At 31.6% G+C, this 6,169-nt stretch overlaps 1 pseudogene; it reads right to left on the bottom strand.

Annotated features, from left to right (window-relative positions):
* Nucleotides 1-1,558: 1,558 nt before the first annotated feature.
* On the bottom strand, nt 1,559-4,609 carry LOC105155309 (receptor-like protein 6; annotated as a pseudogene).
* Between the last annotated feature and the right edge of the window lie 1,560 nt (nt 4,610-6,169).

Raw genomic sequence — 6,169 nt, 5'->3', positions numbered from 1 at the left:
GGGAAACACGTCATTAATGCGGCCTACAGAGCATTACTTGCTTCTCTGGTCTATCCATTTGGATGGAGCACAATCGGCGTCTATTCGAGAACGTACGCCATGATGCACGTACTCTTTCTATTACTATTCTCGATGATGTGAGACACCAGATTATTAGTGATGAATTACCATTTTCTATTAGTTCATGTGGTCTTTATCGCTTTGGAGAATCCCATAATCTGTCAGTAAAGCTTAAAAATGATTTATGATTATACTGTACTCGCATACTTCTTTTGTTTAATAAAATTTATATTTATCGGGAAAAAAAATTAAAAAAGAAATCAGGTGATGAAGTGATGATCATTTCGTACATTTGCACGTGCCTCTCCAAATTCTTTTATCTACTTTCATTTTCGAAATCTTAGTATATTTAATTCATAATGTGATCAATATACGTATACAAAAATTATAGTATTTTGGCTGCTAACCTACTGATATAAAATATTTTTATAAGTTGATATATTTTATAAGATGTTGAACTGTATTTTAATAATAAATTAATATTTAAAGATTTCGTATAAAATAAGAGGACAAAATTTATAAAATGTTAGCGATTTCATTTTTCTGACTAATTTTAAAAAAACTTGAACTAACTTATTAAAACTCTTATAAATTATTTTGAGGAGCTTATATTCACTGAAATACCGTCTTTAACTCAAAAGATAATTATTCATTTGTGATTTAATATATTTCCAACATATATATTCAAAATAAGTTGAATTTTAATCTAGGACTTGGAGAGTATTTGAAGTTAATTATATAAAAGTAATTAGTTGGTTGGACTAATTTCTATCGATTTGTATATAACTTTTGATTCTTTAGTTGTCACCTATACTTATATATGCTGTGTTTGAATGAATAGATTATAAAGAACAAATTTTAAATAATTTCATACTAAATGATTTAAAATTAATTAATATTTTATAGAATATAATTCTAAATAAAAAAAGAAATTTAAAATCTTTTATAATATGAAATTACGTAAGCAATTTAAAAAACAAACCTGATAGTGAGAGTCTTTTAGGACTTGACATAGGTTGGGATCAATTAAGTCAAGTCAATATGTTTCATGTACCCATTTTCTTACCCTTTTAACACTCCATCTTGATTAAGATTTTCGAGATTTTGGACTATAGAATATTAGTCTTCATAACACAATTGACAAGTAACAATAAATTAATTTGAGTACTTATTTTTCTTTTTCTTCTTCTTCTTTCACTTTTTTTTTTCATGGTTAATTGAGTATATTGTAACAAGCTCATCTAAAATTTGTTATAATTATGAACAAAATTTTCATTTAAAAAATTACTAATACCCTCCTAAAATTAATGACCACCCAACAAATACTCTCTACAATGGGTAACAAATATCGCCTGATAACAAATATCACTGACTTTTTTGCATCTAGTTATTAAAATATATATATTTTTTTTTAAAATAATGATTTATGGCATTTTCGTTTGATTACTGCTAATCACATGCCTTGATTTTAACATAAAAATTCAGTAATCTAAGAAAATATACTCAGGAAAAACTCCTTTTTTATTCATTGCATGAATATCATACATAGCATTTATGGCTATTTCCCATGATCTATTGTATAGTTTCAGCATTGGCGTCTTCTTTTTGTTCTTCCTCTGTGTCCTATTCTCCTGTCTTTGGGATAAAATATCTTTTGAAAAGCTTGCTCAGTCAGATCATTGAACTTGTGTCTGAAGCTTCGACAAAAGAAAAGTAGCCAGAGAATGCTTCCTAAGCCAACAACATACCCAAGTGCAACAGATACATAATCCCAATTGATGGCCTCGTCCTTTTGATGTGGATTAGGTGGTGGCATGTTGTCGTCTTCACCTGCATGCCTGCAACTTATGTTGAGAGGGATACCACATAGCCCTATGTTTCCTTGGAAGGAATCTGTTGAAAACGTTTGAAACTGAGGGCCGCTTGGGATTGGCCCGATCAACTGATTGTTGGATAGATTCAAGACCTCAAGGAATGTGAGGCCTGTAAGCTCTTTTGGTATCTCCCCTGTTAGCTGGTTCGTTGAGAGGTCGACTGACTCAATATACGTCAACTTACCCAATGATTTCGGAATTGTTCCTATGAAAGTATTGTGGGATAAGTTGAGAACGTGAAGAGCTCTAAGATCACCGATTGCATCTGGTATCTCCCCTTGAAAATTATTACAAGAGAAATCAATTGATGTAAAGATTGTCAAAATCTTCGCCAACTCCTGTTCTACCCCTTTTATTATTACTTTCACTGTTGCAAGGTAGTATTCAACACCAAATCCAAATCTTCTGTCGTAGTGATTGTAGTCACTTTCTAGGCGTGCGTCCTTTTCTAGCATCATTCCCCAAAAGCTCTTTGTGTACAGATAACCAGTGAAATTGTTAGAAGCTATATCAATGATTTGGAGATCTTTCCAGCTTCTGCTACATCTTACTTGTCCATGGAATCTGTTAGAGCGCAAGACAAGCACACGCAAGCTAGATGGCAGCATGCATGGGAAACCATCATAGATGTTGTTATTTCTAACATTCAAGACCTGTAACGATTTGCAATTGGCCAGGGACACTAGGAGCCTCCCTTCTAAATAGTTCTGACTCATATCCAAAATTTTTAGACTACAATAGATAGAAAATGTGTCCGGTATATGGCCACTGATGTTGTTCCCCCCAAGATTCAACACCGCAAGGTGCTCAACTTTTTCCACCAAACAAGGCAGTATGCTCCCGCTCAATCTATTGGCAGACAAGTCAAGAACATCAAGTCGAGTAGCAGTGCAAAAGGATGTCGGAATAGCTCCACTTAGGCTATTGTTCGAAAGAGACAAGTAAATTAGATAGTCAGTGGAGTTAACAATGTTAGGTGGAATGGACTTTTCAAAGTTGTTATTAGAGTAATCTATATAGTTAGCATCTTAGGGTAGAGGGGGCAACTCCCCCTGGAGTATGTTTGAGTGTAAGTCCAGATAACTAAGTGAACTAGGAAAGTGGTATGGCTTCTGCAGACTAACCAACAGATTCGAAGAAAGATCCAAATGGGTAAGTGCTCCATTACCAATTTCCCAAATCCAATTAGGTACTTCCCCAATTATCCTGTTGTTTGAGAGGTCCAACATCTGCAGCATGTATTGATTTGTAAGATCAGGAATATTATGTAGGTTGCAAGAAGCTAGGGCTAACCTAAAGAATAGCTGGGGAAACATTGAGAAATTTGTATTAGTGATGCTTGTGTCAAAAGATAAATTATTGTAAGAAAGGTCAAGCTCTATAAGACTGTGTAGCCTTTGCAACTTTCCTAGTTGAACTGTGCCATTGAAGAAGTTGCCAGAAAGGTCAAGAATTTAAAGCCTTTCTAGTGTGAAGAATGAATTGGGAATTTGCCCTTCCAGTTTATTATTGCTTAAATCTAGCACAAGTATGTTAGGAAAATGTAAAGTTGAAAATTCATAAACTCGACCACTTAACTGGTTGTAGGAAAGTCGAAGTATTTGTAGTGAAGGAAGACTAAAGAGACACTTGGGGATGCTCCCATTAAGTGAATTAATACTAAGGTCTACAGATTGAAGGTTCTTGGACATATAAAATGGTGGGATTGAACCGGTGAAAAAGTTCCAGGATAAGTCCACATGAATTAGCTCAGTTAGGGTAGAAATCATGGATGGAATAGGTCCAATGAAGCTGCAGAAGTTCGTATCTATCTCAGATAACATGCTAAGATTACCAATAGAATTTGGTAATGGGCCTGAGAAGTTAGTATATCGAAGCAACATAGTCCTAAGAGATGCATTTCGATGAAATTGTGGTATGGAGCCAGTGAGGAACACATTGTAGGATAAATCAAGATTATCTAGGGTAGGTATTTGGATGATCATAATGAGCCTCTTAAATCACATCCACTGAGAGACAAGGTAGTTAGATGTGAGAAGTTAGCAAAGAAATTAAGAACTGCTGACGACATCTGAATGCCATCGAGATAAAGCTCTCTTAGCCCGGTTAGATTCTGAAGAAGCATCTTCAAATTCAGATCTTCAATTTCTAGACTGTTATAACCGAGTTTATATGAGAGATCAAGAGTGACCAATCTCCTCATTAGTGAAACTTCAATTGGAACCTGTCCACGAAAACCAGCATCTGATAAATTCAAATGCATCAAATGTTTGAGGTTGAGAATCCCACTTGGAATCTGACTTCCAAAGTCATTCCCAGCCAAGTTTAGCTTCTCCAGGTACCGAAGGCCGGAAAGACTTGACATGTTATGAATCCCACCCGAAATTCCCTCCCCATCGAGCTGCAAATTGATCACATGCCCCACACCATCACATTCCACACCGTCCCAGTTGCAACAATCTTGAGTCTGATTCCAGAGCACCAGTTTTAGTGATTGAGTGCTGTTGAATATAAGATCGCTCTTCAATTCAAACAACAAACTTCTCTGATCCTCCAGGCATTGGCTGTAAGCATTTTGAATAAAACAATTAGTTATGCAAAATATTGAAAGTATGAAGATGAAGCAGAAGAAAGACTGAGAATACAAAGAAATTCCCATAGTGAAGGATGGCTGCACGAACATGAGTTAGTGGCAGGTGGCTTTAAATTGACTTCCATGTTTCTTACACGCCGATGACTTTCAAAGTCTTTATATGGTGAGTTTGTTCTTTTAACACAAATTATTAATTATCAGTGAGTGTCTTATAAATGTAGAGAAATAAAAATAGTAGAAAATAACCAAATAGTGAAAATATCATAATTAAATTTGATAATCAAATGCAGAAATAATAATCATGGCCAAACAAAATCAATGTGAAAATTTAAATTTTTATCATGGTTAATTAATATTTTGTCATGATTTTTAGCTATAGTTAAAAAATATCATGATTTTAATTTAGTTATGATTAATATTCTGGCCTCACTTGTTATTTTTTACTATAAGATTTTTTTTTATTTCTTACAAAAATAAAAATGATAGGAAAATTTTATTTTAATATACATAATAAATAGTTGTAAAATTAAAATTATTTTTATTTCAAATAATTTTTAGGCTCTACTTACTATTTTTGAAATTAAATTTTATTTGATCTAAAATATATCAATATTTGAGCACAAATTATAATTATTTAGATTCGAGATAAACTGTAGCAACTATTAATTTTGTTTTAAATTGAATTTTTCCTATTAATTGTCTAAAAATATTTTAATATATTTTTACCATAAAATGAAGATATAAATTTTAATTTTCTTTCTATAATTTATCCAAATGTAAATAATTTTAATTTAAAAATTAATTTATTAATTAATTAAAAAATTATCTAATAGTTTTACTCAAAAAATAAATTTTACCTTTTATAGTTTGTGCTCAAATATTAATATATTTTTAGACTAAATAAAATTTAATTTAGAAAATAGTGAGATAGATCCTAGAAATTGTTTGAAATAAAAATAATTATAATTTTAGAACTATTTATGATATATATTAAAATAAAATTTTCTAATATTTTGAATTTTGTAAAAAATATAGTTTGTGGAGAAAATTGATCAAAATATTTTTTCCTTTTAATGGTACAAAGTACATTTTTTTTTGTACCAATAAACAATATTTTTGAAATCAAAATCAGTCTCACGTGAGCCAATAGGAGTTACAGCCGTTAACGGCTATGTGCAGACATATGGCCTCTGCCGTTAACTTAGGATCAAAAAGGCGTGTTTTTGTATTTTATGGTATCAAAAGCGACACTTGTAATAATTATGCTACCAAAAATAAAAATAATATTTTTTAACGGATCAAAAAAGAATTTTATCCTCATACAAAGTTATATATCTAAATTAAAAAAAAAAAACATAATAATGAGAGTCTCTTTTGGCTTGACTGAGCTTGGGACCAATAATTAAGTCAAGTCAATATGCTTCATGTACCCATTTCTTAACCTTTTTACACTCCATTTTGATTTAGAGACTTTCGACTATTGAATATCAGTCATCACCCACAATTGACAGGTAATTATTTATTAATATATAGGCAATACGAAAGAATTAAAAAAATATAAATATTTTAAATTATTCAAACTTTTACAATATAAAAATTATGTAATAAACTAGATATACAAATATAGTAGATCTTAAATATT

The sequence above is a fragment of the Sesamum indicum genome, linkage group LG13 (assembly GCF_026168435.1).
Source record: "Sesamum indicum cultivar Baizhima isolate 11 linkage group LG13, ASM2616843v1, whole genome shotgun sequence".
Taxonomy (NCBI): domain Eukaryota; kingdom Viridiplantae; phylum Streptophyta; class Magnoliopsida; order Lamiales; family Pedaliaceae; genus Sesamum; species Sesamum indicum.
This window is presented reverse-complemented; position numbering and strand designations above follow the sequence as displayed.